A 26,405-nucleotide genomic window follows, 5' to 3' on the forward strand; every position below is an offset into this window, starting at 1 on the left:
AATAATTTCTAACAATAATTGATCCATAAAACAAAATCCATAATGTTAATACACATTCGAACTAGGAGCAGTGATGGTATATGTGCTAAGAATTCATATCAAAGCATGGCTAAAGCATTGCATGCGCTTTGGCAGAGTTGGCTAAAACTTAAGGGCACAGCTCTGTTGTCATTAATGGAGTTTCACCTGTTCACACCAGCAGAGAAGGAGACAAACCACAAAGTAGTCAGTGAATATTTTTTCCTTAAAAAAGGAAAACAAAAATGCTCTTAGAGTTTGGGTTCTTTATCCCCTGTGGTGTTGGGCAGATAAAAGCAGAAGAGGACATGAGGATCGGATACAGCAATTGCAGGTGAATGGCTGGTTGTACCATGACTTCCTCTGTGTTAAAATACAATGGTATTTTAGATAGAATGTCAGTTGCAGGACCTTCTACAATCTCAGGTGGTGACTTTCCAGCTCCCCTTGCCCATAGGACAGCATATAATATAAATACCAATGTGAGGAGCAGAATATAAAGGCCTATAACAGCAGGTCAGCCTAAAATACAGCCATAATTTTGACTTCCGGTCAGAATACATTCTAAGGCTGGATGGAAAGATAATGCTGTTTTTTTGTAAAGATATTTACCATCTATGATACGAAAGTCTTACAAATGCAAAATTTATATTTTTTTTTAAAAAGTCACCCTCCTTTATTTGGCTCAGGTGCAGGTACACAATCTAATAACACATCTAACTGTACTTCTTATCAAAGACAAAAACAAAGCAAAAGGGACAATACCTCCAAAGAAAAAAAAAAATCCCTACCCACCCACTTCAGGCAAGCCTCTGAGAAAAGAGATGCATACCCAGACAAGAAGGTACCCAGTACTTACTACACATGCCACCTTTCACTCAGGATCCTGTGAGAGCTCTTTTTCCTCTGCCACCCCATTCTGATCTCAGCTTGTTAATTCTTTGCATTGCACCAGACCAGCCCAATACCTGAGTTTTTTATTATAATGTTGTATAGATCACTTCTTTAGGCAAAGAAGTCAGTATCCTTTTGTAATGTGGCCACTCACCTCATGACCACCTCTTAGATGCTGGACATGGTATTGCACTGTCTTTCTCCTCCTTGGTGCCCCTTTCAGCCAACCTTTGAGGGTCTTCAGTGGCTTTGTCCCTCCAGCTGAGGCACAAAGTCCAAATGAACCCCTTCTGGGGTATTAAAGAGCCCCATTGCTCTCGCTAGGGTCTTCAGCCCCAACTCTGGGCCCTTTAATTCAACTCTTTGTTCTGGGTCTCAATTAAGCCCTGTCCCCTTCTTGGGGTTTATGCCACTGTGGCTGGTAGGGGAACCCAGGCCCACCTATTGCATCAGGCTCCAACCCAGGGACACTACAAACAGCAGCTATTCATTGCTTAATTTCAGTTCATTACTGTTTCTTCCTTGGCCTCTTCCTACTTAGCCCCTTTCAGCTTCACCCTTACCTAGGTTCTTATGACCTTGCTCTCCCTGCAACCCCAACTTGAGCCAATGCAGCCAGAAACAAACTCTGGTTATGCCTTTGGCCAGAATGAAGCACGCTTCCAGGGCTGTCTTATGATTTATGGGGCCTTACACAGTATTATTAAACTGGTGCCCCTGTGCTCCACTGAAGGCAGTTCCCAGCTGGCGCTGCTGACCCCAGTGGGTCGAGGTGGCACAGCCACCACCCTCACCTGTGGACCCCCAGAACTCTCCTCTCCTCCCATTGCTGATACACACTGATGTTCAAACGCAGCAGATGCTGCGGCAGTGACTCAAGACATGCTTCGCGCTGTCACATGGAGGCTGCATCTTGCCAGAGCTCATGGCCCTCCTGCAGCCCCTAGCCGCTCCTGGCTCACCATGAGCTTTTTGACAGGAAGTATCAAGCAGTAATAACAATAATACGTGTGTGTGTGTGTGTGTGTGTGTGTGTGTGTGTGTGTGTGTTGGGGAGTGTGAGAGACAGTGAGCACACTGTTGCTGTCACACACACCCTTCCTCCCGACCTTCCTCCCCTCCCCCCCCACTTTCTACTGATTCGCATGGAAGTTTCCCTCCTCCTGTGCTGGCCCCTGCCAGAGATCAAGAGGCGCAAGCAGGCAGGGTCCAGGGAGGGATGCCACACAGGGCAATGGTGGGCCAGGGCTGCACCTCTCTGGGCTCCCCAGGACTGGGGCAGCAGAGCTGGAGGCTGGAGTCCTCAGCAGGCTGGCTGAGGAGGGGAGGGAGGTGGGGTTGGGGCTGGGGAGAAGCCCATCAGCCTAGCGCAGGGAATGGTGCCTCAAATTTTTGGGTGCCCTACACGGCCACGTGTGCTGCGTATGCCTAGGGACAGCCCTGGACGCTTCCTTGTCTCTCTGGTCCCACCCATGGACTGAGCTGCTATGGCTGTCGCCTTGCAGCTCCTTTTAGCTGAGCCTGCTAGGCTCTGATTGGCTGCTTCTGTGAGGCCTCTCCAGGCCTGCTAGAGGACCCACCTGTGATGTTGCACCCATATGCTTTATGAAAATATGCTTATGAATGTGAATATAATGAAATTGGAATATGCTTTATGCAAAAGTCTCTTGCATCTGATGAAGTGAGCTATAGCTCATGAAAGCTTATGCTCAAATAAATTTGTTAGTCTCTAAGGTGCCACAAGTACTCCTTTTCTCTCGTAAGGTATCATTGCAAAGTTTATAATCTACTGTGTGTGTTCATCCTATTTGTTTGCATGTATTATTTCTATGTCTGAAGTTAGGAGAATAAGATATAAACTTGTATTACTGATGCAAACATGTTAAGTGGAAGCCATTAAGGGTGCTTCAGAATCTGTAAATGGCTTTGTTTATTTGCAAACTTTCCTGTGCATGTGTGGGCCAGCCCAGGAAGAATAGAGGCTGGGCTCTCACAAGACAGGTGATCATGTCACCTGATACTGGAATCCATCTTAATCCTCGTACTTTTCTATTGATGAGGCAGGGGCGTGGACAAGCACAGACAAAAGATTCCCACCTTGTGCCAAAGCTATAAAAGGGGGTGGAGCAGGACAAAGTGGGCTGCCAGTCACGAGAAAACCCCTGCTTACCATCTGAGATGTCTGCTGGAACTAACAAGGACTGTACCAGGGGAAAGGATTGGGCCCAGACTAGGAAGGAGTCTAGTCTGTGAGAGAAGCTTATTGGAACATCTCAGAGTGTGAGATATTACCTGTAATCAGTTTCTTAATGTATTAGGCTAAGACTTGCGGCTTTTTGCTTGGTGACTTTGTTTGGTCTGTTATTACTTGAAACCACTTAAATCCTACTTTTTATACTTTAATAAAATCACTTTTGTTTATTAATAAACCCAGAGTAAGTGATTGATACCTGGGGGAAGCAAACAGTTGTGCATCTCTGTCTGTGTTATAGAAGGTAGACAATTTATGAATTTACCCTGTATAAACTTTATACAGATTTATTTTGGGTTTGGATCCCACTGGGAGCTGGGTGTCTGGGTGCTGGAGGCAGGTAACCTGCTAAGCCATTTTCAGTTAAGTCTGCAGCTTTGGGGACATGGACTGTACCCTGGGTCTGTGTTGCAGTAGGCTAGTGTGTGTGGCTCAACAAGGCAGGGTTCTGGAGTCCCAAGCTGACAAGGAAAGCGGGCTCAGAGGTAATATCAGCACGTCACGTGACAGTCTCGAGGGGATCTTTGTGACCAAACCAGTCACACCACTTTCACTCCTCCTTTCCTGGGTGGGGTGTAATAGTAGTCTCTTTTTGTTCTTTGGATATTTCCGGTCTCCTGGGGTCCAAATACCTGCCACACACACATGCAGCTAAATGCATGATGGAGCAGATTGTTTACATAAGTAGTTTAGCACACATTCTAAGGGACAATTCCAGGTAGAGTGGCCCATTAACACCTTTGCAGCCATAGAACAAAAAGGGGAGTTAGTAGGGTACAAATTGTTGTAATAAGCCAGGACTAGCCAAACTGTTGCTCATGAGCCACATGCAGTTCTTTTACTGTTAAAGTGCAGCTCAAAAGCTCCCCATTCTCCACCTACCAGAGTGGCAGTGGGTGAGTTCAGGACCTCTGCCTTGCAGTGGGGTGGTGGGGTAGGGGCTTCTGCCCAGCAGGGAGTGGAGTCTTGGGGCTTCAGCTCTGTGGCGTGCACTTACTGGGGCCCAGGGCTTCAGCAGGAGTCAAGCTGAAGCCCTGAGGTATAGTACCTGATCCACCTTGTCTGTCTAGTAAAGCATAGCACTTGACAACCTGACTTGAAAGCACCTTTTAAAATGTTCTCAAAGGGCAAGCAAGGTACTTTCAAAATACAAAAATGCTATGACAGACTCAGGTTCTGAAGTTACAGTGATTGAGGATGCCCCTTGAGAGTATAAAACACCAGATACGTGAATTAAAATAGTGTGTGCATTAGGCTCAGCAGCTCGATCCATGGCATCTGCCATATGTGTGAGGAGATGTTCATAGCTGCAGTCTTCCAGTCTGCTTCCTCAACTATACCCCCTTCCAGCTTCCCCCCTACCCCTTCCAGGATCCTCTTTTTGGGATCCTGAACTATGGTAACCTTACTTGGAATCTACACATAACTAGGAAACGGTTCCAGCCCCAGGAGACTCACAGATATCAGTGCTTTATACCTGGGCCCCAAGACCTGCTGAGAAAAAGGGACAGGAATTACAGGAGGTGACTTCTCTCCTCCTCTGTGGCAGCAGGTTCCTCTCAACCAGTAGTCCAGTCTAACTAATTTTGGTGGGTTTGTCGTGGGCAATGTATCACTACCTACAGACCCATCTATTCCTATCTGTACCTCTGCCAGTCATCTATCCCACTTCCTTCCTTGGAGTTGCATCAAATTGCATGAGTGGATCCTAAGCACAGTGGGTCTAGGATATTCTCCATTTTTTTTCCTACACCCCCCTCCCAATCCCTCTTCAGAGACCACTTTCACAAGCCTTCAGCAGGAGGTCTAATCTCTCCTTCTAGCAGAGGCCATTTCTCTGTTTCTCAGGGGGAAGGGCTTTTATTCCCACTATTTCCTTATTCCCAAAACAAAAGATGGTCTTAGATCTATTTTTAGATCCAAGAGTTAATCAAATACCTGAAGGAAATAAAGTTCTGCACAGTTACCCTAGCTTCCATTATTTCTTTCCTGGAACAAGGGGATTGGTATGCTGCCCTCAACTTACAGAACATTTACTTCCACACAGCGATCTGTCCAAACCATTGCAAGTTTCTCAGGTTTGTAGTGAATGGAACCCACTACCAACTCACAGTACTTCCATTTGGCCTATCCACAGCCCATTGTGTTTTCACAAAGTGCACGGCTGTGGTAGCTGTGTATATGCGGAAACTGGGAATCCATGTGTTCCCTACCTGGATGACTGGCTGGTAAGAGGCCAGTCCAAGTCTCAAGTACTGTCCAGCATGACAGTCATCATCCAGGTTTCAGAGTAGCAGCCGTGTTAGTCTGTATTCGCAAAAAGAAAAGCAGTACTTGTGGCACCTTGGAGACTAACAAATTTATTAGAGCATAAGCTTTCGTGAGCTACAGCTCACTTCATTGGATGCATCGGATTCATCATCCAGGCCACCTTCAGTGCAGTGGGACTGTTATTTAATCTCAACAAATCATTTCTAAAACTGTGCAAGGAACAAAGTTTACTGGAACACTCATGGATGCCATGAAAGCCAAAGTGTTTCTGCCTCCATCAAGGTTCCAAGTTGAGGTGTGGTATTGAAACTAAAAGCATATCCCATTACCACAGTGCACACTTCCCTCTCTGGACTGGTGGATAGACTCTCAGAATGTCTGTGTGGGAGTTCCCTTCATTTCTGCACAACCAACATTTACATTGGTCACAGACACCTTGTCCCTGGGTTGGGGAGAACACATAGGAATCCTGCAAACTCAAAGGTTGTAGCCCTCACGGGATAGGAGGACTCTCATAAATGTCAGGGACCTCCATGCTATCCATCTAGCTTTTTCGGCCTCCTGTCCAAATATTGTGGGGGAAAAATCTGCTAGTGTTAACAGACAACACAGCAACTATGCTGTATGTAAAGAGAGGGAGGGGTGTGTTCATCCCAGCTGTGATAAGAGGCAAGTCTACTTTGGGAGTGTGGCATAACACATTGTTCACCTCAAAGCTGCTTACCACCCAGGAGACTAAACACGTTAGCAGACCACCACTCACCACAAATGGTCCCTACATCAGGACATGGCCATGTCCCTCTTCCAGCTGTGGGGGACTCAAGTGGATCTGTTTGCCACAAAGGCCCACAGAAAGTGCCATCAGTTTTGCTCAGGGGGCAGGGGTCATAGCCCAGGTTCTTTGATGGACACTTTCCTGCTATCATGGATGAACTCCTTACTATACATCTTTCTTCCAATACCATTCCTACCCAGTGTTTTGTTCAAGGCCAAGCTGAACCATGCTTGACTCATTACTAATAGTACTGTCATGGCCTTGCCAACTTGGGTTCTCAACCCCACTAGCATTGTTAGTGAGACCCCCTCCCATTGGTTCCAGACATGATTTCTCAGGACCATGACGGACTGCTCCACCACAACCTACAACGTGGATACAACCTCTACTTGACAGCATGGATACTTCATGGTTAACACCAGTGGAAATGGCTTTCTTGAAAGGCATTCAAGGAAGTGCTTCTGAATAGCAGAAAGCCTTTAACTAGGCATGCTTACATGGCCATGTTCTATCTGGTCTCAACAGAAGCATGTCTCTCCAATGCAGGTTTCCATTAACCATGTTTTGAATTGTCTGTTGCACCTAAAACATCAAAGTCTGACAATTAGTTCTATTAAAGTACATTTAGTAACTATTTCAGCTTTGTACCCTCCAGTGGGTAATAGATTGCTTTTTTCCAAACCCATAGCTATATGATTTCTAGAAGCGTTAGACAAGTTATACCCACAGGTATAAGAATCTGTTCCCCTTATGGGATCTCATCCTGTTAACAAAATTAATGGGGCCACTTTTGAACCTCTCATGACTGGCTTCCTATTCTACCTCTCTATGAAAGTAGCATTTCTGGTTGCAATTACTCAGCAAAGAGAGCAGGTAAATTAAGAGCCTTGGTCTCTGAACCTCCTTACAGTTTTCCATAAGGATAAAGTTTACCTCTGCCCTCACCCAAAATTTCTGACAAAGGTGATTTTCAATTTCCACGTTAATCAGGCAATTTATTTGCCATTCTTCCCAGACCCTCGCACGCAGAGAGATGAGCAGGAGCTTTTCGCTGCATGTGAGGAGAGTTTTAGCTCTATACTTGGACTGTATCAGGTCCTTTAATTCCTCAGTGCAGTTATTTATTATGTAAAGGACAAACTGGTTTCCACTCAGAGGATTTCTTCCTGGATTTCCTCTTGCATTTGTTTTGCTACCAGTTAGCTAAAGTCATGCCACCTCCTAGAATGTTGGCTCATTCGACTAGCATGCAAGTAGCTTCAGCAGCTTCCCTGGAGTAAGTACCTATTTGAGACATTTACAGAGTGGCGACCTGGTCATCAGTTCACATATTTGCTACTCATTATGCCATTTACCATCAGCCCAGGAACAATGCCAGTTTTGGACAGAGTGTTCTAGAACTGCTGCTCATGCAGACTCCAAGTCCACCTCCACGTTAATCTGCTTGTAAGTCACCTACTGTGGAATGGACATGTACAATCACTTGAAGAAAAAACCCAGTTACCTACCTTTCTGCAACTGTTGTTCTTCCAGATGTGTTGCACATGTGCAGTCCACAACCTGCCCTCCCTCCCATCTCTATCAGAGTCTATCCAGTAAATGGTAAGTGATGGCACAGGGTGCTCGAGCTGCCCTGATGATTATCGCAGAAAGAAAAAGTTATTTAACAAGGTGTGCACACACCTACAGTGGAATGGACATGTGCAACAAATCTCAAAGTTATGGAAAAGTAGGTAACAGGTTCCCCCCCCCCCGCCCCATGTTTTATGAAGCACTGTGATCTATGAATAAAAAATGCTGTATTTTATTTTAAATTACTACCAAAACCGGATATTTTAAAAGCATAAAATTAGAAAGAACACAAAAGCCTCAGTATGGCAATCTTCCTTTTATAATTGCTATTCTAGAGATCAATGTGATATAACAGCATGAGAAAAAAGTGCCATAATCCCTATAGCTTTTCTCTTCAACAAACTCGTTTTTGACAGCCTATAAACGTAGCCACTGGATGGCAGTGTTTTACATGGAATGTCAATATCAGCTTCAACAGTTTAACAAGACTATGCAGGTGCTCATCAGATTAAAACTGCCATCCAAACACTAGGCTAGCACTTATTTGAATTCCATGTTTGTTGCACTGACAAAAATTGAACTGACAGTCATATTACAGAAAGGCTACTGCCTCTGCATTGTTAAGGTTGAGACTTGATTTCTATTATAAGCCCAGCTTTGACTCTCACCTCTGAAATTCTCATAAAGGGTCTTTTCTGTTTCAAATGTAATCTGTGCAGTGGGTGGCAAGTAGAGAATTTTTGCTCAACTTTCAGATAATTTGGAAAAGCTAATTATTTTTTTTTTTATTTTTAGGTTCCTGAAAACCTGTATTATGTTTTGAAAATTCCTCTGACACTTGTTTGCCACATCTTTCCTCAAAAATGGCTTCTCTGAGAAGCTTCGTATAAACTTATTTTAAAGACCTCAAAGAGGTCAAGTGCATGGGATCAATTTTGAGACAGGAAAAGGCATATTTGTCACAACTGGAGGTGAATTTGCTCCAGCCAAGTTGGGGTGCAGGCTCTTTTGTGTTGGTCTATTGAGGAAATTTAACAATCAAGTTTTACTGGCATGAATGTTTGCAGAAAATTAATTCCAAAGTGGCCTGTGTAAATATTTGCAGAAAACGTTTTTAAAAAAATGTGTACATGTCAGTATTTGAGCTAGAAGCACTCACACACTCCTCATGTCAGGGAACAGAAACAATATCAAATCATGTGATTTATTAGACAAATCACAACTAACCAACATAGCTCAAACAGGAAATGTTGAAAACTTCCTGAGACTGTATGCCATCATCCACAGAGTAAAAAACCAAAAAAAAACCCACCACAACTTAATACTCACAATATCAGAGGATAATTTCAAATAAGAAATTTCAGAAAATCATGCTCAGTGTGACGAGATTCCATGAAAAGGAAAAGAGGCTAAACCTACTGAATAAATTGTTACTTCGTTCTACCCACCCAGCTCCCAGAAGCCAGAGATCCCAGAAGACTCAATATCTGCTTCTGTTATCTTCTCCCGACTCCTGAATATCATGCTAGGGCTGGCATTCACCAGCTGAATCTTCATTCCCAATAAACTCCTCTCAGACATATGCTCAGTTCCAGTGACTGTCAGTCATGGCCACAGGAGAGACATCACCACTGTCCTTCCCCTTCTACTTGAATCAATTCAGCTTCTCTAAACCCCTCTCCCTGAGGAAACAAAGTCCCGCTGAGGGCATTATCTCCTGAAAATATTTGTTAGTCTCTAAGTTGCCACAAGTACTCCTTTTCTTTTTGCGAATACAGACCAACACGGCTGCTACTCTGACACCTGAAAATATTTTTGTGTTGAGACGATTCAGGGATGAATTTCCCTCCCCCCTCACACACATATTGAGGGGGAAGGAAAGAAGCTGTCCTGCACCTCCATATACTAGTCTAATCCTCCTACTGGTAGCAACCGTGTCTCCATATTATACCTTCAGAGTATACAGGATGCGGATGTTGCACTATTCTTCCTGATGTGAAAAATACAACTCTTCCCCCCTCCTCCCCAGTAGTGGTGCAGTCTTCAAATCCACTCCTTGGCCGATGGCTGTGAACTTCTTAAAGCCCTTAGAAAGTGTTCTAATCCAAAGATAGCATTTTTTACATAGCAAGTAAGAAAGGGACAAAGAGGGGAAAATGGAATCTGGTCTCAGTACTGGGCAGAGTTAAAATTATTGAGATGTCCCCACTGCTTTTTCACACTGTTGAGTGTTTGGGATTGAAGTTTAGACTTAACTCTGAATTCCCGGGGTTTCTGATGGCTACTTTTGAGAACTAGAATGTTCTTGTAAAATATTTTACCTTTGTTACTGATAAGTTCTCAAGCTTGACTTCAGCTTAACACCTTTTTTTTTTTGGTCTGGGAATTGCACAAGACTTAATGTGCTTTATTACTATGTAAAATTAAATTCACATGGCAGAATTCATAGTTGAACAATCCATTTCAAATTTGCAGCTTCCATTCCCCCCCCCATCATTAATGATGGTGTCACAAAAACCATATAAAAATGTAGTAACATAAAATGAGGGAGAAAAAAACAGGTTGTGGTACAAAAAATAAATTAGACTTACGTTGTCTGGTCCTTGCTGAGAAAAATGAACTTACACAGTTCTAGCAGTAGCATAGTGATAACATTTGCATGGTTTCTGCGCATCAGCATTTCCATGACTAAACCCTCTCCTTCAGGAGTTTGTAACTTCAGTGTGAACATTTGTTTTGGCATGAAGTTTATCAGTTTATATTTGTATGCATGTACATGTGTGTATCAAACTAAGTATTTAAAAGGGGAAAAAGCATGCTCTTAAATGCTTAGCTATGTATTAAGTTGATTTAAAAAACACATGGTTTTCTTACAACCCTAAGTGTGTTGCTTCAGATTCTATATGACATAGGTATTACAGATTCTTATCATAAAGGAGTTTTTGTTGGCAGGTTTATGTGATGGCATCCAAGAACTAGAACACAAAAGCCACTGATAAAGTAGGTCACTCAGTCCCTAGAAAATGGGTAGGTCTCACAAGCCCTCTCTCTGGCTGGTTGAGGAACAACATTGATTAGCTCCAAGAGAGTCTTTTGATTCATCGTGGCAAGGAGGACTGTAAGAGCTCTAAAGGGTGAGGTTGTAAACTGGTGACAACGAGCATCTCAGGATACATTTTACCATGTATAAGGTGCATGCAAATGGGTTGGGGGAGCACAGGAAGGGGGTGTATGGAACCTCACCTATCTTAGATGTACCCATGCACCTTTGCAGCAGAAGAGCACTGAGGAGACCTTTAGGATGATGGCCTTGCTTCTCTGACAGTCCTTCTAAGGGGTGTGGCTTGACAGTTAGGAGGTTCACCCCCACAGTCATAGTAATGTTCCCTCTGCTGGCCACTCGCTAGGCTATGTTTGGTTCCAATCCACTGGATCTGCATTCTCTAAGCTTCCCTGGATCTCAGTAGACTGCAGTGTTGTTTCTTCCCTTGGCCTCTCTGACATGTCTCTTGGGCATACACCCTGTGTCACTCCTTCACGGAAATGGAACCACAAAGCCCAGCAGCCCTAGGCCCCCAGGATCAGTGGTTACCCCTCAGTCTTCCCAGTATCTGAAGAACACTCTGTCCCAGAACTCCAGCGGTGTGGGCACTCTGGGTTACCGTTTAATTCTTCAAGGACATGTGATCGTGAAAAACAAACAGACGTATAGGTTTTGTAAAGGCTTCTAGCACCATTACGTTTTACGTAGAGGTAACAAGAAATACACTGATCTAGACAAAAATAATAAACACATCGGTTTGCATTTCCCTGCCTCAGTTTCCTCACCACTCTTTGGGCTTAGGACAGAGTCCTCTGAGGAGTCCAGGATTCCCCCCCCCACATCCTCTTTTCAGAATCATGGAATCTGTCTGCCTCCTCTAGGACTGTTATCTGTGGCACCAGCTGAGGAAGAAGTAAACCAAGTGTATGTCTTACTAGCAATGTAACATGGCTGTGTAGTCATGGCACCAGTACTGGGAGAGAGGTCTCCCAGCACTATAAAAAACCACACCCCCCATGAGGGGAGTAGCTCCCAGCACTTGTGCACTGTCTACACTGGCACTTTACAGCGCTGAAACTTGCGGCGCTCAGTGGTGTGTTTTTTCACACCCCTGAGCGAGAAACTTGCAGCGCTGTAAAGTGCCAGTGTAGACAAGGTCTAAAAGGATACCCCTGCTATGAAAGCATACCTATCTTTTTCTCTCTCCTGCCCAAACTTCCTTTTCCTGCTCTTAGAGTCCCTCAAGTTTATACTTCCACCACCAACACCTGGTTCCTTTGATCTGCTGCTGGGGATGTTCCCCCAACCATCCTATTGTTTCATCTGGGCCAGGTCTATTCACTAGCTAATAGCCGCTCAATGACTGTCTCTTTTCAAGAGAAACTTGCAGGCTCCATTCTTCTCTGTCACCATCTGTTGGAATTTCAGTCCAACATGGAGGTAAAAAGACAACAGAAAAGGTGGCTAGCCTGACAATCTAACTGGAGCTTGCAGTTTGATAAAGATACATACAGAGTTCATAATCTCAAACTGGAATGCATAAATGGTACAAAGATCCCCCCAAACAGCCACAGAGGGATAGCCAGTTACCTGTCCAGACAGTGCATATACTGTGGTGTACAGCCTTTTCTGGCAGAGGTACATGCCACTTCTTATCAATGTCCCACACGTTGGCCCTCATCATTGACATGGAGGATGGCACTGGGATTCTCTAAGGAGCCAGCACTGCTCTGATGCCCCTTCATGACTTAATCTGTTAGGTCAGGATATTAACCTTCATAGTACCAAAGATTAAAAATTCCTTGTGATCCAGTAACAATAAGAGTTTCTGAAAGAAAGATAAATGAATGAATGAAGTTAAATTATATTTTAAGGTGGGAAAAAAAGGGTTTGGAGAGAGTTTCATGTATACATCCCAATTCCTACCTTACTGGAAGCTGCTCTGCACTGTTTTTCAGATCTGATTAATTACGTTCGGCTGGTACATTCCATATTTGTGGGCCCCTATAGGGAAAATGGAACATGGCATAGGGAGGTCAGTTCTTGGAGTGAGGGGCTGGCCAGGGGCAATGGGGCATGGTCCGGAGGGGGCAGCCCTGCTCCACACAGTGTGAGGGCACTGTTTACAAACTGGCAGTCACCGGATGCACACTCCCCCCCACCAGCACCCCTTGGACCAGTTATGCCCAGCACCCCCCCAATGCAGTGCCCTGAACACCCCCCCGCCTAGTGTTCCTCCCACCCTCAGCCCCACCACAACTGCCCAGTACTGCAGACACCCCACTGCCCAGCACCTCAACACACACACATTTTCCCCACCCCCACAGCCCAGTACCCTTCCCCACAGCCCCCCAGACTCCCACTGCCTAGCACCACAAAATATACAAACCTCCCCCACTGCCCAGCACCTCCCACCCCTCGCATCCTCCCCACAGACCCACTCCCCCTTGCCCTGCTGAGCCAGCGCAGAGCAGGAATCCCCTCTCCCAGCACAGCACTAGGAGGCAGGACAGCTGAAACTCAGGAGCCCAGAGCAGCCCCATCCTCCGGGGCCCCACCTAGGCCTATCCGACTGGAGCTGATGGTGTTCACAGTGGAAGAGGCGTTTCCTTGTATGGGCCAGGGTTGGGGAAGACAGCCTCCAACTTCCCAGGCCTGCCGTTTCTGTAGAGCAGTAGGGAGAAGCGGGCCCCACCCCCAGGGAGCCCGAAACGGACGGTCACTGGCCCACAGCGGCAGCAGATGCAGGCTCCTCTCTGCATCCAGCTCTGCCAGCAGCTGCCTGCCAATGACAGGGGCAAAGGGGAACCCTTAGCTGGCTGAAAGAAGCGAGCAGTGGGCAGGGGGCGAGAGGTCAGGGGGTGGGGAGGAGCTGGCAAGTGGGCCAGGGGCAGAGAGAAGCCAGCAGGGAGTGGGGAGGAGCCAGGGAGTAGAGAGGAACCAGCTCGTCTAGATGCAGCACAAGTGGAGCGGGCCGGGGCCCCTTTTGAGCACGGGCCCTGCCCCATGATGCCATTGTAAACCCAGTACTGAACAGAGGGAAACATTGTACGGTTGCAGTAACAGAAACAAGATTTAAGAAGTGAGATTTATTAGACTTCAGGCCTGGCCATTCAGATCAAGGTAGAACATTGTATGCTGGGACCTGAAATCATGGCAGGTGACACATCCATGATAATACATGCAACAGTAGGCTTCATTTTATGCAAATTAGGTCCCCCACATCCAATGAAGTGAGCTGTAGCTCACGAAAGCTTATGCTCAAATAAATTTGTTAATCTCTAAGGTGCCACAAGTCCTCCTTTTCTTTTTGCGAATACAGACTAACACGGCTGCTACTCTGAAACCACACTTAATTTGATGCATATATGAGTAATCCTACTGAAGTCAATGGGACTACTCATGTGCTTAAACACATGGGTAAATCTTTGCAGGATGGGGCCTACAGATCACTGAGCTCCAGCCATACACGCCTTTAGTTGGATAAAGTTGGGCAGCTTTGTTGTGCACAGCGTGTCAAATCCTGCATTCTTTACTCAGCCTCCTACTGAAGTCTCTGGAGAGTTGCTTGGGTAAAGAGTGCAGGATTTTGCCTAATATCTGTCTCTCAAAATACAGCAAATGAGGCAACGTGCCCACTGATCTTCATAGAGAATTAGTCTGCAAGAATATATTGACAAAATACCCTCTTTGTTCCATTACATAATAAATCCCCAGCAAGGCAATGATACAAAGATTCCAATTAAAACCAAGAGTTTTATTCATTAAAGTTGGACTTTACTCCAGGACAGAGTGAAACAGATAGTTAAATACTACAAATAAGTAGTACAGATAGAGTACAGGTTTCAAAGTAGCAGCCGTGTTAGTCTGTATTCACAAAAAGAAAAGGAGTACTTGTGGCACCTTAGAGACTAACAAATTTAAGCATAAGCTTTCGTGCATCCGATGAAGTGGGCTGTAGCTCACAAAAGCTTATGCTCAAATAAATTTGTTAGTCTAAGGTGCCACAAGTACTCCTTTTCTTTTTACAGATAGAGTAGTTAAATAAAAGCTGCAGGCCTGGAAAATGTTTTTATTGAGTCAGCTATCAAGCCCGTGGGCATGAATTCCTGATCAATAATATTTATTATTACTGTTGCAACTAACAACACTAATTCCAGAATATCTAATTGCATTTGAAAATTAGAAATTAACACCTCAAATGAACACAATATAAATATTTCATGGGATAATAAAGCTTCCTTAGAAGAAAATTTTTTTCAAATATAATGTGGCCAAATAAAGAAGTGGTTCAGAAATACTGTGCAGAACAACAACAGTATTCTGTGCCTTGGCTTTTTGGGTGCTGCAAAGTCACCTAGATATAAGATTGGCTGATTAGAAAATGCAGCATATGTTTCATTCACTGTGATCACCATTAAAAAAATACCACATTTGCCAATATTAATCACACCACAGAATCTGAGATATTGCATTTATTGCCCATTTTATAGGGAAATGCTGAAGTAGCTCAGATAAATTTTGGAAAATGTGGATTTATTTATTAATTTGTAGTGTACTTACAAATATACTGAGATAATTGTTACAGAATCTTAAATCCAAATGCCCAACAAATAAGGAGAAGCAGAGCAGGAGTGACAAAAACAAGGGAGACTGCAAGATAATGTTTTAGATACAAATACTGTGCACATTGCACATACAGAATGTGTAACATGCCAATATAGGAATCGCCAGACCAGTGATCCATGTAGTTTACTATCTTGTCTCTGACAGTAACTGAGCCAGATGCTTCAAAGAAAGGTGGAAGAATCCCTGTGCAAGACAATTTTGGAAGAATCAGCCCAAAGGGGAAGTATCTTTCTTACTCTCATAGGTTAAGAGTTTGCTTATGCTCTACAGCAAGACAGGGTTATATCCTTTAGATTGTTTTCCCTCCTACATAAAATATTACTTCTTGGAATACCATAGATTTTGACACTAGTATCTTCTACAACAGTCTTTTGTATGCAGAGGAGGATTTAAGGAGCATCATCATTGGCAAATGTCAGCTAGGGTCCCCTGCTGCTAAGGTAAACAAAGGACTGAAAGCTTTTGCTGTGCTCCAAGTCTTTGATCTTTAGAAGCTACCCTAGCTAAGGAGCAGCTGCTCTACTGCAGGCTCCCCTAGTCCTTCCTCCTCCTCCCTGTGGCCAGCTGCCAAAACTTCCTCTGCCCCATCCAGACCTAACACAGACAGCAGGGAAGGAGTGCAGCAGCTGCAGTACATACTTTCTCCTTCAGCCTGATAAGGCACTGTGGGCAGTGACAGTAGATTAGAAAAACCTCACATGTCAAGCCCCCAATTCTGGTCCTACTGCCTCGAGCCAGGCATCAGGGAAGAGACCAGTGGCATTTGGTTTAAAAAAAACAAAAAAGTGGGTAAACTAACCTTTTTGGTGTTCCAGGCACGGCAGTAGTATGGTAGGCACCAAGGGGGTGCTGCATCAGTAAAAGAATGGTTAGTTTGTAACAATATATGAAGACAAACTACAATGGATGTGTTTCAGAGTAGCAGCCGTGTTAGTCTGTATTCGCAAAAAGAAAAGGAGTACTTGTGGCACCTTAGAGACTAACTACAGCTCACTTCAGCTCACGAAAGCTTATGCTCTAATAAATTTGCTAGTCTCTAAGGTGCCACAAGTACTCCTTTTCTTTTTGCGAATACAGACTAACACGGCTGCTACTCTGAAACCTTTCCTTACAGTGTGTATGATAAACCCATTGTTTCATGTTCCCTATGTGTGTATATAAATCTCTCCTCTGTTTTTTCCACCAAATGCCTCCGATGAAGTGAGCTGTAGCTCACGAAAGCTTATGCTCTAATAAATTTGTTAGTCTCTAAGGTGCCACAAGTACTCCTTTTCTTTTTGCGAATAGGAGTTTTGTCACTGACTTCAGTGGGGCCAGTCTCTTAGGCTCCTCCTCCTCTAATAAGCTTCTTTGGCCTACCCCTTTATTCTATCTTGCCCCTTCTGGCTTTCTCAAGGAGCCCCTCTCCTTGCTACATGCACTCTCATGGTGTCTATCCCAGTAGGTTTCAGAGTAGCAGCCGTGTTAGTCTGTATCCACAAAAAGAACAGGAGTTCTTGTGGCACCTTAGACTAACAAATTTATTTGAGCATAAGCTTTCGTGGGCTACAGGTAGCTGAGGGTAAACCTGGGGAATAGGGCGTTTACTCACTCATTTTCCTGTGACAAGCAAATGCTGGCTGCACGACCACTTCAACTGATGTGTGTGCTATCAACTGGCTGGTTACTCTCAGTAACGGATCAGTTGTGGAAATTGTGGCATGTAAAAAATCTGCAACAAGCCATCAACAAGTGGTGCTGCATGTGTGGGTTGACTGAATACATTTGCTGACCATCAAAAGCATATGACATCTATTTTTTTACAACTTCCCATACTTTACTTTTATTGTGGTGACAATGAAGCAACAAAAAACAAACACTTGTTTGTTTTTTGGATGGAAACTAAATGTTTCCTCAAGTTCAAGTTTGGTTTCTGAACCCGAACAGTTCCCACATCCATTGTAAAAAGAAAAGGAGTACTTGTGGCACCTTAGAGACTAACAAATTTATTAGAGCATAAGCTTTCGTGAGCTACAGCTCACTTCATTGGATGCAGTGAGCTGTAGCTCACGAAAGCTTATGCTCTAATAAATTTGTTAGTCTCTAAGGTGCCACAAGTACTCCTTTTCTTTTTACTGTAAGGAGAATGATCACTTAAGATAAGCCATCACCAGCAGCAGGGGGGGGAAAGGAGGAAAACCTTTCATGGTGACAAGCAAGGTAGGCTAATTCCAGCAGTTAACAAGAATATCAGAGGAACAGTGGGGGGTGGGGTGGGGTGGGGGGGGGAAGAAATAACATGGGAAATAGTTTTACTTTGTGTAATGACTCATCCATGCCCAGTCTCTATTCAAGCCTAAATTAATTGTGTCCAGTTTGCAAATTAATTCCAATTCAGCAGTCTCTCGTTGGAGTCTGTTTTTGAAGCTTTTTTGTTGAAGGATAGCCTCTCTTAGGTCTGTGATAGAGTGACCAGAGAGATTGAAGTGTTCTCCAACTGGTTTTTGAATGTTATAATTCTTGACGTCTGATTTGTGTCCATTCATTCTTTTACATAGAGACTGTCCAGTTTGGCCAATGTACATGGCAGAAGGGCATTGCTGGCACATGATGGCATATATATTGATATATATATCAATATATATATATGCCGAGACTTCTGCTTTACCCACGGGTGTGTTCCATCCACCGGTGCCGGCTGGGGAAGACATGGCAGCACTGGAAGGCAGTATCTCCCCTCCATGGGAGTCTCTCCCCTCTGAGGCCCCTGAGGAAGCCGCTCCTGCCCTGGCGCCATCTGAAACCTCTGTGAGCCCCGAGGTGACTGTCGCTTTGGGTGCCGGCAGGGAGAATCCCAGGGTGGCGGAAAGTGATCTCCCATCCATATATGAGGAGATTGAGGCCCTGGGTTTGACTCTGATCACCCAGGGGGAGGATGACCCTATGCCAGCGGGCCTTGATCTGGGCGACTTCACTCCAGCCCCCCTTTCCCCATGCTCCGTCTCCCTAACCATTGCTTCTGCTCCCATCTCCGAGGAGCCCTGGACTCCTCCATCAACCCGGCTGCAGATGGCACCCCGCTGATGGCCACCGAGCCTGTTGAGGTGACGGCCAGTGCCATGCGGCCGGGACCCGAGCCACCAGGGGCACCCCTTGTTGGTGAGGAGCAATTGACCTCCTTCCCGGGAGGGGGCCCTGCAGAAGATAGTCCACCTCCTGATGCTGGGACTGCCGAACCCACCATAGAGCCTGTGCCCAGCATCACTGAGAGCTGTCTCCCCACCCAAAATCTCGCCTCTAACCCTGCCCCTGCCCCTGCCCCTGTCCTTATCCTGTCCACCTCCCGCAATGTTATTGCCGCCCCTGGGGCTGTCTCCTTCCCTTTTCCAATAGATGACCCCCACGGAGCAGCCTTTGTGTTTACCTGTCCCGACCCACTAGGGGCTGCTATCCTCCCTCCGCCACCCCCTATTGCCCTAAGGTTTGAGACGGGCCTAGTGGCGCCAGCCCAATCGGTGCCCCGTCGGGGGTCTGCACCCTGTCTGCCCATCCTGGTGGGCCATGGGGCTGTACCAAGGGCTCTGTCGGGGAGTAACCAGGAGACTGTAACCCCCCACATGCACTGCGAGAGGAGTTGCGGGAGATTTTAGAAGACGTCTAAAGAAGAGATTTTAGAAGCATCTGGCCACCAGCCCCGAGGATCCGCCCCTCTGCGGAGCGTGCCGGGAGAAGCGGGAGGAGCTCTGGACCACTGAGCCCGGGGTGCCTTTGTTCGATCCCACATCAGTCTCCTTTGGGAGATGGATCGTGGCTCCTGCTTCTTCTACGCCCTGGAGAAAAGGAGGGGGGCCAAGAAACATGTCACCTGTCTTCTGGCAGAAGATGGCACCCCCCCATCATGGATCTAGTGGAGATGTGCGGGAGGGCAAGAGCCTTCTATACAAGCCTTTTCTCCCAGATCCAACTGATTCTAACGCTTGCAAAGTGCTCTGGGAGGAGCTCCCTACGGTCAGCACGGGTGACTGAGACCGGCTAGAGCTGCCTCTCACTCTGGCCGAGTTCTCGGAAGCCCTCCATCGCATGCCCACCAATAAATCTCCGGGCATGGATGGGCTGACCGTGGAGTTCTACCGCGTGTTCTGCGACATCCTGGGCCCAGACTTAGTCACTGTCTGGGCCGAATCTTTGCAGAGCGGGGTCCTCCCTCTTTCGTGCAGGCGAGCCATGCTCGCCTTATTGCCGAAGAAGTGGGACCTCCGCGATTTACGAAATTGGCGTCCCGTCTCGCTCCTCAGCACGGACTACAAGGTCATAGCGAAAGCCATCTCGCTGCGGCTAGGGTCCGTGCTGGTGGACATGATCCACCCAGACCAGACCTACACCGCCCCAGGCCACAGCATCTTCGACAAACTATATCTGGTGAGGGACCTTATGGAACTCTGGTGTAGGGATGGTCTGTCGTTCGCCCTCCTGCCTTTGGATCAGGAGAAGGTGTTCGACAGGGTGGATCACGGATATCTCCTGAGCACTCTGCAAGTGTCTGGCTTCAGACCCCAGTTTGTGGGTTTTCTTTGGGCGCTGTACGCCACCACAGCGTATCTGGTCAGGCTCAACTGGACCCTGACCGAACCAGTCCGCTTTGGGCGAGGAGTACGGCAGGGGTGCCCCCTCTCAGGCCAGCTGTACGCTCTGGCAATTGAGCCTTCCTCTGTCTCCTCCGAAGGAGGTTGACAGGGTTGGTGCTGCGGGAGCTGGAGCTGCGGCTGGTCCTGTCAGCATACGCTGTTGACATGCTCCTCATGGTCCAGGACCTGGGCAACTTGGTGCGGGTGGAGGCTTGCCAGGCCATCTATTCGGCAGCCTCCTCCACCCAGGTCAACTGGGTCAAGAGCTCTGGCTTGGTGGTAGGGGACTGGTGGCAGGCGAGCTCCCTCCCACCCGCGCTTCAGGCCATCCGGTAGAGCACGGGTCCGCTGCTCTATCTCGGTGTTTACCTTTCTGCCATGCATCCGTCTCTGCTGGAGAACTGGCACGGTTTAGAGGGCAGGGTGGTAGAGTGGATGCGGAAATGGACAGGACTACTCTGGTGCCTCTCCCTTCAAGGGAGAGCACTGCTGCTGAATCAACTAGTCCTGTCCATGCTCTGGTACTGGCTCAACACCCTGGTCCTGGTCCTGGGTTTCCTGGCCAACCTCCGGACATCGATTTTGGAGTTCTTTTGGTCAGGACTGCAGTGGGTCCCTGTAGGGGTTCTCCATCTACCCCTGGAGGAGGGAGGGCAGGGCCTGAAAGGTCCGCTTACTCAAGTCCATGTCTTCCACCTCCAGGCCCTGCAGAAGCTCCTTTATGGTGCAGATAGTCCAGCATGGAGCGTATTGGCGCACGCCTTCCTGCACCGCTTCCGAGGGCTCCGATACGATTGGCAGCTCCTTTATCTCCATCCGAGAAGTCTTTTGCGAGACCTCTCCAGGCTGCCGGTCTTCTACCAGGACCTCCTCCGGACCTGGAAACTGTTTTCAACGACTGGGTTCGTGGCGGCCACCGAGGGGGCAGATCTCCTCGTGGAGCCCCTGCTACACAACCCCCAGCTCCTTGTGCAGGTGGCGGAATCCCGCTCGGTGCGCCAGAGGTTGGTTCTGGCAGTAGTCACAAGAGTCGGAGACCTCCTGGACTACAACCGGGGTGACTGGCTGGATCTCCTAACGCTTGCTCAGCGCACGGGGCTCTCCAGACCTTGTACTCCCCGGCACGTACTTCAGGAGGTCGCTTTTCTGCCTGCTGCTCGGGTTTATCTCAACCGAGTCCTGCATTAGGGAGCACCGGACCTTTTAATTGGGCCCTTGCCCCATGGACCCAACCGACCCCCTCAGCCCTTCACCGTGAGCCGGCTGCATGAGATGCAGCTGGTCTGCTTCCAAACCGCGCCAAGGAAACATCTATACACGCTCGTGCTCCACACCCTTCATGCCCTCACCTTCCTGCTCCGATAAAAAATGGAGGGACCTCCTGCCACCTTTGGAGGGTGAGGAGCCCCGGTGGGCCAGCCTATATTCCACCTTAGTCCTGAGGCACGCCGGTGATATCAGTTGGCGACTCCTTCATGGAGCTGTGAGCATGGGCGTGTTCTTGGCGCGGATCACCCCATCCCAGACGTCTGCCTCTTTTGCAGCGTGAGGGAAACCCTGGCGCACACATCTGGAGTGTGCCAGGCTGCAGCCTCTATTCCGGCTCCTCACCAATATTTTATTAAGTTTTTGGTTGCACTTTTCCCCTCACCTTCTTATTTATGCACTCCCTATCCATGGCCCCACAAAGTCACAGGATCTCCTGGTCAACCTCTTCCTGGCCCTAGCTAAAACGGCCATCTATAAAACCAGAGTGAGGAGTTTGGCCGATGGAGTCTCCTATGACTGTGGGGCCTATTTCCGATCCTCTGTCTGTTCACGTATCCGGGCAGAGTTCCTTTGGGCGGCGTCCTCTGACTCCCTTGACACCTTTGAGGAGCAGTGGGCGCTATCCGGGGTTCTCTGCTCGGTGTCCGTGTCCGGTTCCCTTCGTTTGACCCTTTGACCACACTCCTGTCCCTGTTATTTCATTAGTTGTCCCCCGGATATATTTAGTGTCTAGGTCCTGTGGATCCCCCTTTTAGGCTGGGGGGGATCCTTTAGTAGTGGACGGGCTTTGCCCACCCTCTTACCAGATCCCAATAGGATTATTCTATCGCCATCGGGCCCGACCCTCTCACAATACCTAATATAAGATCCAGAAATTTTTTGATATGTATTAAAATCCTCCCTTACCGTATCTGGCACATTTCTGGTCATAAAAGAGAATTGTATTAGCAGCTTTCAAACTGGTGTACACTTCACCTTCTTGAATAGTTTGCACCCACCAGTTTTTCTATTGAGATATTATTCACTTATAGTCAAGGATAAGATTATACCCACAGAGATCATGGAAGTCACGGATTCTGTGACTTTCAGTGACCTTTGTGATATCTTCCGCTTCAGACCCAAGGTGGTGGGGCCGGAGCTGTCAGCTGGCAGTGCCACTGGAGCTCTGAAAGACCAAGAGGGAGATATAAAACAGATGGGAATTTTGGATTTAAATAACACAGAAAATTCTATTCGTCCAGCACTGGTGTGCTCCCCTGAAATCATATCAGTGTTCTCTGTTTCTTCTTTTTCCAGCAACATCTTTCTTGTTGGCCTATTATTAGGTTCCCTGCCGTTTACTACACACAAGGTGATCTTGAACTTTTAAGTACATTTTTCACAAGTATGTTTATGAAATATTTCTCTATGTAACTCTGTATAAGACCTTTATTATTACTCTTGTCCCTTAATGACAATATTGCAAAATAGATAGAAGTCTATAGGTATACCTCCCTCCTTCAAATCACTTCTCCCTAAACATTAATCAATATTATGGCACTATACACTCTCTTTGCTCTTTTTAAACTTTGTAGTGTGGGATAGAGTTAAGTTTTATTGACTTGAGTTAGAGTCAGCATAGAATTTTACAAACATTTTCTGACTTCCAAGCAACAAAAAGTAAGGAGGGCAATTAGGCTTGATTAAAAAGTCAGAAGTTCTATAGAGCTACTCATATTATGAAAATTATGACCATTTATTTGCATGGGCTTGCTGTGAAGTGAGGCTGGAGAATCAGACAGCACTATGGCACAACTGAAAATTATTCCATCTGATTGCTGGTCGGTAGGTAGTGTTCGTGAAAGACATTCGCTGGTCCCAGTCAAGTTCCCAGGGGCCAAGTTTCCACAGTACAACAGATACCCCCCCAAAATTTGGTACCCCTTTTGGCAGTTTCAACACAGAAGTCAAAGACTGGGCGGGAATGTAGAGTAAATTACTTTTTTACCACTAGAGATGGTCCCTCCATATTGGGGCTGTGGTAAATTGGTAATGTGGTGTGGTACCGCTTGTTCTGGTGCTGCAGATGCTATCCATGTTCTGTGGATAAACAGAGAACTTCAAGGTTATCAGTCCAACTTTTTACAAGTACTAAATTCAGACACAAATCCTCTTTTTCAGATTTGCCAGGATATTCTGCTACTCCCACCTCTGCGGAGTGGGTCAGAAATATGCAGGTAGATAGAGGAGAATATTGAAGACACAACTTATCATGTGTATCTGAGAGGAGAATTTTGCTGTGAGAGTACTGAGTGCATTTCAACAGAAATGGACTCGTTATAGTGCTGCTTATGATAAAGCTTTAAAGTACAATTTCATTGCAGTAAGTGGGATCCCGCAAGCGGCATCCTTTTGTCTGCTGGTAGGAAAATAATCATTATATTCCTATTTGTACTGATTTGCCTGAATTGGGCCATTTCAAACATTCTGTTTGCTGCCTGAGCTCTTAAGGCTGACTTTAAATGGCAGTCAGAACTCTGGAAATCTCTGAAGTGACTCAAATTTTTTATGACTGCCCAGCAATGAATTGGGGGATGTGGGAGTGGATGGTTCTACAACAATACTAAAAATAATACAAAAACCTGCCATACACCCACATAAAATCCTACTTAATTGGCTGGTTTTGGAGTTGACAAAGTTGTTCATGAATCCAGCTCACGTTTTTTAAATCTGCTACCCCCCCAGCCCTAAAGAGGAGGATATAAAAGTGATTCAGTCTATATTTTCCCTTATATTTTGTATTCAGTTTCGTGCATGTCTCTGCTCTGTTTTAATGCGGAAACATTTTAATAGGCTCAGTTCAGTTCCCAATAGAACTGACCAAAACACCCACAACTGAAAGAAATTAGTGTCTTGTTAAAAATCTCAGCAGAAAGACCCAGGACTGAGTGGCCATAGACAGTGAACAGGCAGGTAAGTGAGAGCTGGTGGTGCTTAAATTGGTGTAATATACATGTTGGGATGGGAGAGCAGAAGGAGGTATAAAATACACCAACGTAGGATATGTCTACACCAGTGGTCCACAAACTTTTGAAGGTTGTGCCCCCTCCCCCCGATACCCTGTTTGCCCTCCCCCCAGGGGCTGGGAGTAGGGCCATGGCTGGAATGGAAGATACGGACAGAGGTAACAGGGCTGAGGCTAGGGCTACAGCTGGGGGTGGGTCTGGGAGCAGGCCCATGACCAGGGGCCGAGGCTGGATGCTGCGGCAGGAACAGAGCTACAGCCAGGCTGTAGTGGGAGCTTGCAGCTGAGCCCATGGCCAGGTGTGGCTCAACTCCTGGCCTTGTCCCCAGCCTTGGCTCCAGGCCAGGAACAGAGCTGCAGCCAGTGGCTGAGACTGGGGGCTGGCACAGGGCCGGGAGCGGAGCTGTGCCGAGGCTGGGGATGGGGCCAGGAGGGAGCTGGGGACATGGCTGGGGATGGAATAGGAGCAGAGCTGGGGGCAGGGATCGGGCTGGGTGGTGCTCCCTCCCCACTCCTTGTGGGGAGCCTGGCCCGGCCAACCACGCCCCCCCCGGATGTTCCTCTATGCCCACCTAGGGGGCACATCCCACACTTTAGGGACTCTGGTCTACATTATGGGGTGCAGTCTACAATGATGGAAGAGGATTTCTGTTAGTGTAGGAACTCTGCCATTCCAAATGATGGTAGCTAGGTTGAAAGACGCATTCTTCCATTGACATAGCTGGGTCTACACTGAGGGGTAGGTGGACATAGCTGGGTTGGTCAGCGATGTGGTTTTTTTTGCACTCCTGACCATTTTAGCCATGCCCATCTAAATTTTGAGTGTTGACCAGACCTTAGACTTCCTCTGAATTTATGGTAATCAGACTCACAAAGGGCCAGATTTTTAAATGTGATTCCACTGAAGTGCCAAAGTAAGTGGCCACATTTTCAAAAGAGCTCAATCTTTTGGGTGTGGAGTTCTGAAAATCTGGCCCCACTTGTGGCCCTTAGATCTGCTTGAAAATCTGGTTATAAGTCTTACCTCAGAACTGGAACCATGACACCTGAATTTCATTTTCATTTTCCATATCTAAGGACTATTGCAGACAGTCACAATATGCAATCTTTTTCTGCTCACCATGTCAGTGACTAACTTAAAAGTAACATGAAAGTTGATCATATTGCAACTCGACCTGTGGTTTAATGCATCCACTAAAGAAAACTGGATCTAAGATACTTTTGCTCAGACAGGATTTGAGCAGATTAGCTAGCAGCTCCTCAGGAAGTTTATTAGTCATTTTTATCCCGTTCTGTAACAAACCTACAGGGAAATTCCTAAAGGGATAACTTGTTAGCCACAAATGAAATGTCATTTTGGTCTTCTTTGGTTTAGTAATGAACTCTTCACAGATCTGCAAGTAAACTAGTTGTAAGTGGCAGGGATGTCACCTATGTACCTGCTTTTGATGCTTGGGAAGAAGAAAAGGAGAAATGCACACAGAAAGATGTTAAATGAAACACCACCAATTACTGCACCTGTCAGTATTCAGCAACGTATAAAAATAATTCAGAAATCTAAACAATCAGCAGAAAACTGAACACAATTATATAAGAAATTAAGTTATATAGTTGCCATGACCTTTAATCAATCACTCAGCTGTTAATGTTAATTTTGTGATCTAAAAATCATAGTTCTATTTGCATTTTAATGGCTGTTAAATGAAAGTCATCAGGAAGAAATAATGGCAGCATGGCCTTTTGATACAAAATTCTTCCTTCTTAATGTGATGACAACATTAGGAAGCCTGGCTCAAAAAAGGTTTTTTGTTCTAAACTGCAGTTGGCATATGGAGCCAACTTTGCAGAGGGAAATATAAAGCAATTCCAAACAAAATACCATGATCTTACTGTTATAAATAAACCGGAACTGCAAAATAGTAAGAAAGCCATAATGGCAACATCATTACCCACATGCTAACAAAAAACTTTATTATAGCCTAACAACTTGTTTCACAGCAATCTGCCTTTTGAATAAGTTTTCTAGCAATAGGGCCTTGTCCTTGACCAAGAGTTTTGTTCCTCCCATGTCTTAA

General features: G+C 46.2%; 1 long non-coding RNA gene across 1 annotated transcript; it reads right to left on the reverse strand.

Moving 5' to 3' along the window:
* Positions 1-3,525: 3,525 nt before the first annotated feature.
* LOC122455671 lies at positions 3,526-25,004 on the reverse strand. The gene is made up of 4 exons (XR_006274039.1): positions 24,995-25,004; positions 22,485-22,491; positions 22,109-22,124; positions 3,526-3,710 (listed from the first exon to the last, which is right to left on the reverse strand). It is a non-coding gene; the product is annotated as an uncharacterized LOC122455671 (long non-coding RNA).
* Positions 25,005-26,405: the final 1,401 nt, after the last annotated feature.

The sequence above is a fragment of the Dermochelys coriacea genome, chromosome 1 (genome assembly GCF_009764565.3).
Source record: "Dermochelys coriacea isolate rDerCor1 chromosome 1, rDerCor1.pri.v4, whole genome shotgun sequence".
NCBI lineage: Eukaryota > Metazoa > Chordata > Testudines > Dermochelyidae > Dermochelys > Dermochelys coriacea.